The sequence below is a fragment of the Pantherophis guttatus genome, chromosome 2, assembly GCF_059756535.1.
Source record: "Pantherophis guttatus breed Tessera chromosome 2, ASM5975653v1, whole genome shotgun sequence".
Lineage (NCBI taxonomy): Eukaryota > Metazoa > Chordata > Lepidosauria > Squamata > Colubridae > Pantherophis > Pantherophis guttatus.
In genome coordinates, this window is record NC_142064.1 from 88,916,130 (window position 1) to 88,929,588 (window position 13,459).

Here is a 13,459-nt window from a genome sequence, read left to right on the forward strand (position 1 = left end):
CAACATTAAACCAAGGTTGCAAAAAGGCTTTATTTGGTCTTCCATGGTAGTTTTTGTGCTTCCAGATTGAACGTTAAAGGTTGAAGGATTGAAGAGATAAAATAAATGTTTTCAGCCTTGCAAAAGCTTAAAGGCACCCTTTTTACCTTTTTTAAATATACCCCTTCCTCCATCACAGCTACTGTGAACTCATGCTTTTGCCTAGGTTTAGGGAACAGTCCTTGATGTGCAAACTTACATGTAAACCTTCCAGAATCAGATGGGCAGCAAATACATTTAATAACGAAATCAATAAATGCATACTGTTCTCATTTGTTTTATCTGGTAATTTCCTAAATTATATATAATTTAGTTTAAATTAAAAAAATACTTGTTTGAGAGGAAACACGAGAAAGGGAGAGAAGGAAAAAATAAAGGATGTTTAAGAAAGAGCTCACAATTTGCATGTGCAAGTTTTGTAATCACTGTATGATAAAATTATAATTCTACCCTGGTTCCTTATGGTGCCTCATAATTAATCTTTCTAAGAAGACAGCAACAAAATCCTGGGAGAAGTTTTGTCAAATATGATAATATAAAAATCTGTTGAGCTGGAAATATGTCATGTTTGAAAGATGGCACCGGGAAAAAGGAACATTCAATGTGATTTTTTTAAAAAAAAAGAAAAAAGAAAAAGAAAGAAAAGAAAAAAGCCCAGCTACACACATGTCAAAGAAGTTTCAACCAGTTTTATGCAAAATTGAAACATTTTGAACCCATCTTGCCTGGAATTCAGAGCTCAGAATTCTGAAATGTCACCTTACAAATAAATAATGTCTTGGCCTCCAGTATTATTTGTTCATGGCTAAATGAAGTATATTGTTTCATTGTGTGAAACCATTGCCTTTTGCTCTAATAATTTGATGGAGGCCAAGGTGGAATCTTTCATGGGGAAATCTAAAATTTGTTACTACCGGTTCTGTGGACGTGGCTTGGTGGTGGTGGGGGGGGGGGTAATGTGACTGGGTGGGCATGGCCAATTTTTTTTTTTTACTTTTAAAATCATTTTTTTCTACAACCTCTTCAGCGAAGAGGTTGTAAAAAAATGCTTTCAAAAGCCTCTGCTGATCAGGCAACTCAGCTGGGATCATCAGAGGCATTTAAAAGAAAAATAGGGTTTTTTTTAAAAAAAAAATGCCTCTGACGATCCAAGCTGAGTTGCCTGATTGGCAGAGGCTTTTTTAAAAACTCAGCTTGGATCGTCAGAGGCATTTAAAAGAAAAAAAGGGTTTTTTTCTTTTAAAAGCCTTTGACAATCCCAGCTGAGCCGCACGAACATCAGAGGCTTTTTTTTTTTTTACTTTTAAAAGCATTTTTTCCGCCGAAGAGGTTGTAGAAAAAATGCTTTTAAAAGTTTTTTAAAAAAGCTTCTGATGATCGCGCGGCTCAGCTAGGTATGGGAGGGGGCAGGGATTTTTGCTACCGGTTCTCCGAACCACCCGCCTCCATTGCTACCGGATCGGGTGATCCGGTCTGAACCAGGAGCATTTCACCCCTGAAAGTATCTATTCTTTCAACTAATGTAATTAAACATTAAAGTTTTGAATCAAATGTTGGAACATCTTAGAAGCAATTCAGACTGGAGAGGTCTAGAAATACATATCATACTGCAAATGGCATGATGATGATGATGATGATGTGCCATTAAATTGTTTTCCACTGCTAGCAACCACATAGATATTCTTCATAACATTCTATCCCCAACCTGTTATTTCAAGCCTCCCAAAGGTGCACCTATTGCCACTATAAGTCCATCCACTTTGCTACTGGTTGCCTCTTCTATTTCCTTCCAAGCATTCATCCTTTTCCAGCAGGCTTTATTGTCACATAATGTGTCGAAATAGAAGCAAATAGAATAGCCTCTCTCAAAGCTTTCTCCAAAATAGAATCATCAGAAATGTTGTAAGTCCTCGACTTACAACCGTTCATTTAGTGATTGTTCAAAGTTACAATGGCGCTGGAAAAAAGTGACTTATGACCCACACCTATGACTGCTGTAGCATCCCCACTCATATTTATGATGGTTGCAGGGTCACGTAATCACCTTTGGTAACCTTCTGAGAAGCAAAATCAATGGGGAAGCCAGATTCATATAACAACCATCTTACTACTTTAGGAACGGCAGTGATTCACTTAACAACTGTGGCAAGGAAAGTCAAAGAATGGGGCAAATCTCAATTAACAATGTTTCACATAGCTCAATTGTGAGCTCAATTGTGGTCGTAAATCAAGGACTACCTACCCTGTTTTCCCCAAACTAAGACATCCCCTGATAATAAGCCCAATCAGGCTTTTGAGTGCATGGCAATAAGGCCAAGCGCTTATTTCAGGGTTCAAAAAAATATAAGACAGGATCTTATTTTCAGGGAAACACGGTATATATTAGTCCTTGCTTAGTAACCATAATTGGGAGAGGCAACTCCATGACTATGTGCTACGGTTGCTAATTGGAAAATCATGTGTGACCATGACATACTTATATCACTTCCCATTTGATTCTTATGTGAGAAATCACAAGACCACAACTTGTGATTGTATTTCCACATTTTTCCTTAACTGTGCTTGTCAGAAGTTGGTTGCGAAGCACCTGAATCATGTGACTATAGCACACTGCAATGATATTTGTGAGAACTGGCCACAAAACTGGGGTTTTTTATATCGTTATAACTTCAAATGGTTTTTAAATGAGCCTCAGGGACACAGGGGTTAGAATGCAGTAGTGGAGGCTACTTCTGCTGACTGCCTGCAATTTGGCAGTTCAAATCTCACCAGGCTCAAGGTTGACTCAGCCTTCCATTCTTCCGAGGTCGGTAAAATGAGGATTGTTGGGGGCAATATGCCGACTCTGTAAACCACACATAGAGAGGGCTATAAAGTACTGTGAAGCAGTATATAAGTCTAAGTGCTATTGCTATTAAATGAAGGAGATGGTAATTGATGGTCTATCTTCTTCTCTGATTATGACTTTGTATTATTCTCTATATATTTCAGCTCCTAATATGCAGATCAGGGGTGAAATGCTCCCGATTCGGACCAGATCGCCCGATCCGGTAGCGATGGTGGCGGGTGGTTTGGAGAACCGGTAGCAAAAATCCCTGCGCCCCCACCACCATGCCCAGCTGAGCCGCACGATCATCAGAGGCTTTTTTTTGTTTACTTTTATAAGCATTTTTTCTACAACCTCTTCCAACGAAAAAAATGCTTTTAAAAGTAAAAAAAAAGCCTCTGATGATCATGCGGCTCAGCTGGAATCATCAGAGGCTTTTCAAAGCATTTTTTTCTGCAACCTCTTGGCCGAAGAGGTGGTAAAAAACATGTTTGGAAAAGTCTCTGACGATCCCAGCTGAGTTGCCTGATTGGCAGAGGCTTTTCAAAGCATTAGAAAAAATGCTTTGAAGTTTTTTTTTTTAAAAAAAGTTGGCCACGCCTACCCAGTCACATTATCTCACCACCACTAAGCCACACCCAAAGAACCGGTAGTAACAAATTTTACATTTCACCCCTGATGCAGATAATGGATTTGCTCATATTGCTGTCCCAGGAAATAGGGGTAGAGCAATCACTCTAACTCAAAGGTGGGTGTAGGACAACTCACTTTGGCAGACTTGCCAAGGCCAACTTGCCAAGGGATAACTTCCTGCAAGACAATTCAACATGGGATAACTCAAGAGAGGGACAAGTGAATTGCAATGGACCTTGTCTTGCTTAGGGTTTGAACTTTCTCAAGTTAGAAGTCCTCAAAGCTGCAATTCACCTCTCCCTCTCTTATCCTACATTGAATTGTCCCGCAGCATGGTGAGTTGTCCTGTGGTGAGTCAGCCATAGCGAGTTGTCCCATTCCGCTAAAAGGTAACTAAATATGGTGCCTGAAGCACCTGCTTCAATCCACCAAGCAATACGACTAGTCTGGTTTGTTTGACTCTCAGCGCAGAACTCAGTAACAAAGCCATCTTCTCTGTATTAGTCCTATTAAAGTTAGCTGGACCAAATAAATGAGTTGTTTGTCTGTTTAGTATGCAGGAGCTTTATATAATAACCTGTTATCTATGAGGGAGGCATTTTCTTGTTCTCACATTACAAGAAGAATAAATAAGAGGAAAAGGAACAAAGCTAATGTGTGCCTTTATATACCAGCAATGAAAATGAACAACATAGCAATGTTGGCATGCAGCTATTGTCAACGGTGAGATTTTAATTCTGATTTATATGTTTGCTATTCGGTCCCTTTTGTGTGCTATGTATTGCCTGCTCTATTTCTCGGTAAACAACAATCTGAGTCTATCAATCTTTGAAAACTGGATGATTTTAATAAGCTTGTGATGGACTCCCATGAGTTGACAAATTGGTTTTTGTTGTGTTCTGTGGGAAGTGTGATTGTTTGAGCAAAGAATCAGCTAATAAGAATTAGCAAGGGTTCTGCATACTGAAATCCTGAAAAGAGTCAATAAATAAAGAGAGAAAAAGGGGGAGAAAAGAGTCTAGCAATGTCATCAGCTGCCAGCCAGTTTTGAAATTCTTCATGAAATTGTGCCTACTCCTCTCAGGATTTCCTAGGTTATTTATTTATTTGCTAAAATGGATTTAAAGATGCCCAACTCTTGCCTTCAGAAGTTGTGAGTGGTTTCTTCACTGGAGATTTTTAAGAAGAGACTGGAGAACCATTTGTCTCAAATTGTACAGGGTTTCCTGTTGTGCAGAAGGTTGGACTAGAAGACTTCCAAGATCTAATCTGACTGAGCTCCAGAAGAATCTGTGGACAAATACAAACTGAAACAATAGGAACAATACAAAGAAAGAAAAGATATGAATCTACAAATGTCATCTAAGCAGAATCAAAATGTGCCATCCAAAAATTTACAGGGATATTACTTTTCTTCTTTAGCCTTAATTTGGGAAACTGGTTGGTAACTATAATCTCATGTTGTATCATATTATTTCCCCTGAGTGGGGACGCTTCTTCATGCGTGCCTTTTTTCCCCTAGTTCTTAAAAAAAACACAATTAAACAAATTAATGGCCTATTGGCAATCTCTATTTGTAAACTTCATAGTTGGGTTCACAAATTTTACTATATGATAGTTTGATTCATGGTTTATTAGTTAGCTAGTAATCAGCTAGGTTAGGGATGTGGTGGCTCAGTGGCTAAGACGCTGAGCCTGTCAATCGAAAAGTTGGCAGTTCAGCGGTTCGAATCCCTAGTGCCGTGTAATGGGGCGAGCTCCTGTTACTTGTCCCAGCTTCTGCCAACCTAGCAGTTCAAAAGCATGTAAAAAAAATGCAAGTAGAAAAATAGGGATCACCTTTGGTGGGAAGGTAACAGCATTCCGTGTGCCTTTGGCATTTAGTCATGCTGGCCACATGACCACAGAGATGTGTTCGGACAGCGCTGGCTCTTCGGCTTTGAAACGGAGATGAGCACCACCCCCTAGAGTCAGGAACGACTAGCACATATGTGCGAGGGGAACCTTTACCTTTACGTTAGTAATCAGCTGAATTCACAGAACATGCTAATGCATAAGCCTCAATTTAGAATATGTAATGCTGGGTCCTAATTGCGCACTAGCCAGAACCAAACAGATTATCTATTTTGAGATGGGAAATATATGAACGTTAGTGTTAACTTCAGAATAAGCTAAACCCCTGACTGTCTTGAACAATCATTTTATCAAGTATGGTTCTGCCCGTCCTGTGCAGGTATCTACAGATGGGGGCTTCGCTCCCAAGCCAGGAAAGAGGAACATAGATCAGGAAATACACCTTCTTTGGGTCACCTCTTATTTATGGAAGATACCACCCTGGGCTATACTTCTCCCTTAAAATTCTAGTATTCCATTAGGTGCTGAAATGAGCATTTGATGCCTAGTGCTTAAAACTGGCTGACTTTGTGGACACTTTGTGTTTGTTTTCATGGGGAGTGAATGTATGGATTTTTCATGGTTAAGCTGATGTGTCTCAATAGTGTCCTGAGCTTTTTGGGACTTCCGGTTGATGACACGGCAAGACAATCGGGGAAATAGCGGGCTCTGATGAGTCCTGAGAAAACCCCAGCTGCCGAACCGGTGCCGATGAGTCTGCGGACTGAACCTGTCCTGCAGGGACAGGGGAAGAAGAGGGGTGCCTCGGAAGACCGAGAGGAACAGGCAAGTTCCTCAGAGGTCAGAGGGAACCCTCTGTGTATCGGCGGCGGGGGACGGCAGCCATGGCGGCTGTCACGAAGCTGGGACAACTGGGCAAGAAAAGGAAAGCGAAGTAAAACGGAGCCTTTTGAAGCCGGGTGAGTGACAACATTCCAGGCTTGTAACAACGTTTGGAGCTATATTAGTAACTAGAAGACCCCTAGCCTAAAACAGCGGCTAAGCAACAAAGGGGCTTTGGAAATTTTTTAAACTGTAACTTTAAAGAACAAAGACCCGAGAAACAACTAATTTTGGAACAGAACTAAGAGACTTAATTTAGAGATATGGTAAAAGGACTAAACACTTTAAAAATTTGAATTGGACTAAGGGGGGAAAAAGATTTGATACTTTTTTAACTAAAAGAAGAAAATAAAGTGGGTGGTTATATAATAAGAAATAAAATGGAGTCTTGCATGACTAATGGGAAATGTGGATTATAGAGAGACACCATCTGTCGTAAAGAGGAACTTTGTAACCTCCCTTTGTTATGAGAATTTTGAGCTCTATAGGAAAAAAAAAATTGCTGAACTGTGGAGGAGGATTTTTCTTTCCTGACTGCAAGCAGCTGGACTTTGGTGAAAAGAAAAGGAATCTACAATGGAACTCCTACAGTTGAACAGATAATAATCTGAATGTTGGCACAGGAATAGAAGAAGGATTAAGCGCAGCCTTAAAAGAAAGAGATTTGATACATTATATCTGGAATAAAAATATGAAAAGAGATTTAATTGGACTTATGGAGAATAAAATTAAAAACTTGGAAAATGGAAGGAAATTTATGTTTGCAGATGAGGAAATGAAGATAATGTGATTAAAAATAAAATAAAGATTATTGTAATAAATTAAATGGAGGCTTTTATAGAAATTAAGAATGTTAAATGAAACTAATTAATACATGTAAAGTTATGTTTAATGCAAGAACTATGTTTTAATGGTAAATGTTAAGGTAAAGAATAAGGGTGAATATGATTAATTGAAAATGCTAAAAGGAATTTAAAAATATACTTAAAAATATGTTTTAAGCAAGAACCATGTCTCAAGGTTAAAATGTTATAAAATGTTATGAATACTATGAAAAAAGATAAAGAAAAATATGAAGAAAGGTTTAAGTAGAGATTGTTAAACCAATTATGAACATGCTGTATTTAACAGCCAAAAAGCTTTAATATGCTGTATTGAACAGCCAAACAAATGGTCATGCTGGGTATCAGCCAAAACAAAACTTAATATGCCGTGTAACGGCCAAAAAACAAAAATAGAGATGCTGTGTTCAACAGCCAAACAACCTGAAGATGCTGTGTAACGGCCAAAAAACAAAATTAATATGCTGTGTTTAACAGCCAAACAAAGGGCATGCTGGGTAATGGCTAAAAAATAAAAATATGCTATATTCAACAGCCAAAACAAAGGGTTATGCTGTGATTAACAGTCAAGAAATAGAAATGCTTGGTTTAACATCAATGATAATAAAAAGAGGTGAGATAATTAAAATGAGGAGGTGAATGTTGAGAGTTATAGTTAAGATAAAATGCCTGTTAGGTTTAATAATAATTAAATAATTAATGAATGTTTAATCTGTTTAATATAATTGTATGATTTATATTGTTAAAATATCGATCTAAGCAAATGAAAGAGAAAAATGAATTGATAACTGGTTAGGATTTAAGATTTAAGTAACTGGTTTTTGGGGATAATGGCATAGTTATATAAATAGATTTGCGGGAAATATTTGTTTAAAATATTGAGTTGTGTTAATTGAAAATAAGATTTGTTAATGATTTGTGACCGGAGCAAAAGCTTCGTTTTGAAAAGATGTGTTTTATGATTTTTTTTTTTGTTTTAAAATTTTTTTTAAAATTTTTTCTAAAAAAAAATATTAGTGTCCTGAGCTTTTTGAGTAAGGTGGTATTAAGTGCAATAAAAATAAGCCAGCATAATGTAACATAATGTAACATAAGAACTCAAATCCACGATAAAGACAGTCCCCTTTCTGATAACTTCATAATACAGTAAATGTGGTCACGTCTCATCATTTTCACTCCCAGGAGGTTTTAGGGAGGCCTCCTAGGCCCAAAATGGGACACGGCGGGGCGGGGCATCCCCCTCCATGGCCTGTTTTTGCTCCCAGGGGGGTGCAGGAGGCCGAGTGCTGCCTGTCACACACACCCTGGCCACACCCACCCAGCCGGTCATTAGGGCAGAGAACTGGTTGTTAAATTATTTGAATCCCACCTCTGCCTACCAGACTCCCTAACTCATACACATCATGGTTTACATACAAACATTCACTCAGCTTATGGTCCTCAGCCTCTTTTCCCATAAAAACACTGTGAGCACTGATTTTGCAGGATATGTAATGAGGCTTATTTTGCCTTTTCCCCTCCCCAACACCCAGATTGCCAACAGAGAAGCAGGAAGCGATTCTTAACTTGAATAAACCTTCACTTACTGATTTCTGCAGATCAAACACCAGTTAAAAGCAGAGGTATAGAGCACGCTGAGTTTTCCCCTGGTCAATTAGCAGTCCAACAGGTTGCCTCCTTTTCACACTGCCCCAAAGCAAAATCTATCCCTGCTTCTATTTTTAAAAGAATCCTATAGTTGTTTTGCTTTATATCCCTTGCTTCCCACATAGAATTCCTATTGGCCATATTTAGGTACGCTTTTTTCACTTTTCTCTAAGAACTCTGTGCCAAAATACAAAGCTCGGGGATCCAGTTTTGGGAAGATGATTTTTTTTTAGTCAAGTAGTAGAAGAAAACACTTTGAAAGATGGAGGTGGTTTTGAAAAAGAATAGCTTATTGTTAGCACAGCAGTATAATAACTAGATGGCACTTGAAAAGCATCAGCTCTGAATCTCCCTAGTTTTAATATAAAGATGCCAAAAAAAACCCCAAAAATAAAACCCAGGCAAAGTGTTCCTTTATTTTGTCCCTCCATCTTCCTCTTCCTCCTTATCCTTCCTGGGTGTTAATAAGAGGCTTAAGGCGTTTAAGGGGCACATTGAATTTCACCTACTCTATATTTCTTTCCCCAAATCATGCATTAGTCTTGCAAGTTTGGTTCTCAACATGCAGCACAAAGCCTGCTGCGACCTTCAAACCAAAAGAAATTGTGTACCCCACTTTAATAAATGACCCCAAGAAAGGACAGATCCCCTCCTTTGTGTCCATGTAGTGCACAGCATCCATAATTGCATATACGCCTTTATCAGGTCTTTCTTTATCCTATCTTTCCTCTTGCTGAAAAAGCAAATCTTTCTTGTAGAACAGATGTTCTAGCCCTTTAACTGCTTTGGTCAGTTTTACACATTTTTCAGTTCTATAATATCCTTTCTGAGACATGATGCCTATGCAGACTGCCAAGGGCACTTTCCCCAGAGTTCTGCAAAAGAGCTCCTTTATTTTCTGTTCCATTCGTAATTGCAAACGTAGAATGTCCTCCTTTTTATATCAGCTATAAATGGGGCTGACATTTTCATTAAACTATCCAACGCAATTGCAAGAGCTCTTCTTGATTGATCACAGACAGCCCAGCTCCCATTAATATATTTGTCAAACCCGGATATTTTGTGCCAATGTGCATCCTTTTGTACTGTTTACATTGCAGTGAAGTTTTCATTTACAATCAAAGAAGATTCTCTCAAGTTTGAAGTATTTCTATTGAAGCTCTTTCCGATTTCATTTTTATATTACTACCCTGGACACTTTAGTATCATCAGCAACCTTGACCATTTCACTACTCATTCCTAATTTCATATTATATGAAACAATTAAAAAGACAAACCAGTCCTAGCACACTGAACATACATTAAAAAAATACAAAGACATAAAAATCTTTTACTCCTACTATCAACTTCCTGTTCTTTAGCCGGTTGCCTTTCCTCATATTCCCAATGCTGTTGAATGTGCTCAGAAGTCTTTGATAAGTTTCTTAAAGGTCTTTTGAAAGTTCATGTATATTTGTAAACTGATGAAAAGCAACAGTGTTAGAATAAAAGTATGGGACAAGATGGAGTTACTGTTTTCAGTCAATCAGTCCTCAATCAGTCAATCAGTCCTGCTTAAGTCTCCTTAATCAGCATTAAAATATAGTTTTGATCCCCTATATTTTATATTTCTTCTTTTGATGTTTGGAAGATCAGATTAGTTTTGGGGCAAAGCAAATATGCTACTAACAGGAAAATATACATAGGACCCTTATCACACAGCAATATATTTCTTATATACAAACCAAAAGATACAGAAACCCTCACAAATTTCAACCTGACTAAATCCATATCTTCTGGAGTAATTGTTCAAGGAAGCTTGTGCGTTCCTTTAGAACTTGTGCTTCTTGCACTTTTGCGCTGTGGGGCTTAGTTTAGGGGAGATATCGGAAATGCTTATTTTAAGTTAAAACACATGTATTCGAGCCACAGTGGCGCAGTGGTTAGAGTGCAGTACTGCAGGCTACTTCTGCTGACTGCCAGCTGATTGCAGTTTGGCAGTTCAAATCTCATCAGGCTCAGGATTGACTCAGCCTTACATCCTTCCGAGGTGGGTAAAATGAGGAGCCAAATTGTTGGGGGCAATATGCTGACTCTGTAAACCACTTAGAGAGGACTCTAAAGCACTGTAAAGTGGTATATAAGTCTAAGTGCTATTGCTATTGCTATTCAGGACTGTGTTCTTTGGAAAACAATATAATAAACACATCTGTATTTAACGATTCCTTTCTGAGCAGAAAAGAGCAACAAAGATGATTAGAAAACTGGAGACTATAACATATAAAAAATGGTTGCTGGAACTGGGTATATCTTTCTGAAAAGAAGGATTAGGGGTGACATGATAGGGTATATCTAAGGGATTGCCATAAAGAAGAACCTATTCTCCAAAGCACCTGAAGGCAGGATAAGAAGCAATGGATGGAAACTAATCAAGGAGAGAAGCAACCTAGAACTAAGGAGAAATTTCTTGACAGTTAAAACAATTAAGCAATGGAACAACTTGCCTCCAGAAGTTGTGGGTGCTCAATCACTGGAAATTTTTAAGAAGCAATTGGACAACCATTTGTCTGAAATGGTGTAGGGTTTCCTGCCTGAGCAGGAAATAGACTAGAAGACCTCCAAGGTCCCTTCTACCTCTGTTATTCTGTTATATAGATATTATTTTTAGAGGATTGCTGATGCAGAAATTAGCCTGAATCCAATGAAGACATAAAAATGTGGACAAAAAAACTTTAATCTTATTGTGATTGTGGATTCTTGATCAGAATCCTGATTGACAAATCAGAAGAGATCAGCAAAAGGCCAAGATTGAGAAGGAGCTGATTTCCTAACCTACAATGCTACCTCTTCAAATGTACCACAATCCAATATAGAGGATGCTATAATTCATTAGAAAAGAATGAAGAGTACTTTTACCATGTCTAGAAAGCCCATATAAAACAGAGGATGTCTTTTCAATCCACTGTATCTATACAGCTTATCCTCCACCGGAACTGTCAAATTTAATATTTTAAGAGTTTTTGCTTAGCTTGTCTTAGACTGCATCTTGCTGGAGGCAAGGGATATTATAGGCGTATCCTACTTGTGAGTCATATCCCATCATGGAGCTCTTCTCTTCATTTAAAAAAATTATAGCACAGCAACAGTGGACAATGAAAAATAGGCATCGTTCAGAAACTGGGACTTGCAATTTCTTGTCATTAACAAACTGGAGATGAAGGCAAAAGAAGATTGACAGTTTAAAGGCAAGAGACATTAAATAGATGTTTTCTGTAAGTGACAGTACAAGCGTATTTGGGGATATAATTAGCACAGTAGTGAGAAGGTGAACTTATTTAGGAATATTAACCAGGTACAGTCTAAGGAATTTTCCATTCCTGTGGTTTATGTGCAGATTAAAGAGAATGGCCATGAGGAAGAGTGAAGAGAACAGTTTCCAAAGAGGCAAGGAGGAAAATGTGGATTAAATCCAGGCTATCTAGAAAATATAGTGCTCTCTGAGCTTGCTTGTTTTCTTGCAGACGTTTCATTACCCAAATTAGCTAACATCATCAGTGCTAGTAAGAAATGTAGTTTGCTGTCCATTTATATTCTAGTGACTTGGCCTGTCAGTGGAGGTCGTTTTAAAAGATTTTTTGGTTGGGCTGTTTACTGTTGGCTTCTTTGGATGTTTACTTGATTGTTGGTCTGATACAAATTTTTGGATTTAATCTATGCTGATCTGGGTGCTGATTGCTGGTGGAAAATGCTTAGGTCTTTTTGTTCCCCTTTTAGCTTGTTTCTTTTGCATAGTATGTAAATATCATTTATGTCTATGTGTCTATTGATGGCTAATTTGTCAGAATACCAGGCTTCTAGAAATTCCCTGGCATTTTTGGACTTGGCTTGGTCTAGGATGGTCACAAATATCTCAAACAGATACTTCCCTAACTGACATAGTTATAAAAGGCGGGGGGGGGGGAGCATAACCAGACTTGCAAGCTTATGCTACTAGAATCATTCTAAATAAAACTAGTCTTTAGTCTTGCCAAGGCCTGCCTCTGAAAAAGGACAATTCTCCATGATCAAATTTATAAGTGGAGTCCACACAATCTGTTGTAAGGATGACAGTTTCATCTATGTGGATGTTGACTTGCAAAATTAGCATTTTCTAAATATTTCAGGCTCTTTTCTTTTTATAAGAGAACAAATTCTAATCCGTAATCATAATGAAAACAACGTGCAAACTACGATGTAATTGATAATCGCACACTGTTTATAAGTACAAAGATATATAAAACTAATTTAAAGTATGGAAAATATAAAAAGTAAAGGTAAAAAGTAAAGAGAGATGGAAAAAAGAGAAAAGATATTTGAAAAAATGAGTTCTCCTCCCTCCCTCCCTCAAATTATATAAATAATTTGAGTAACATCTCTAGTAGTCCAGTTTAAAAAAAACCTCTTCTTTCCATAGCTCACCTCTTATCAGTAATCAGACTGCAAACACTTATCATTCAGCTACTATTATCGATTAAGAGTTACTAGAAAATATTTTAATCTTAAGAAATTCCATTTTGTAATCCAAATTTATCTCTTTCTCTAAAACATAAAGTAAAATAAATCTCTCCCCACTTCTAAACAGTTCTTTACAGCCTCATCAGTTAGGGTCGAAAGGGAATCTCATTAGCAGTTACTAGAAACGCAACATATATATTTTAAATCTGATCAAACAGATTCCCTTTGTAAAACTTTGGTTGCCTTTATAAAAGCTCAATCT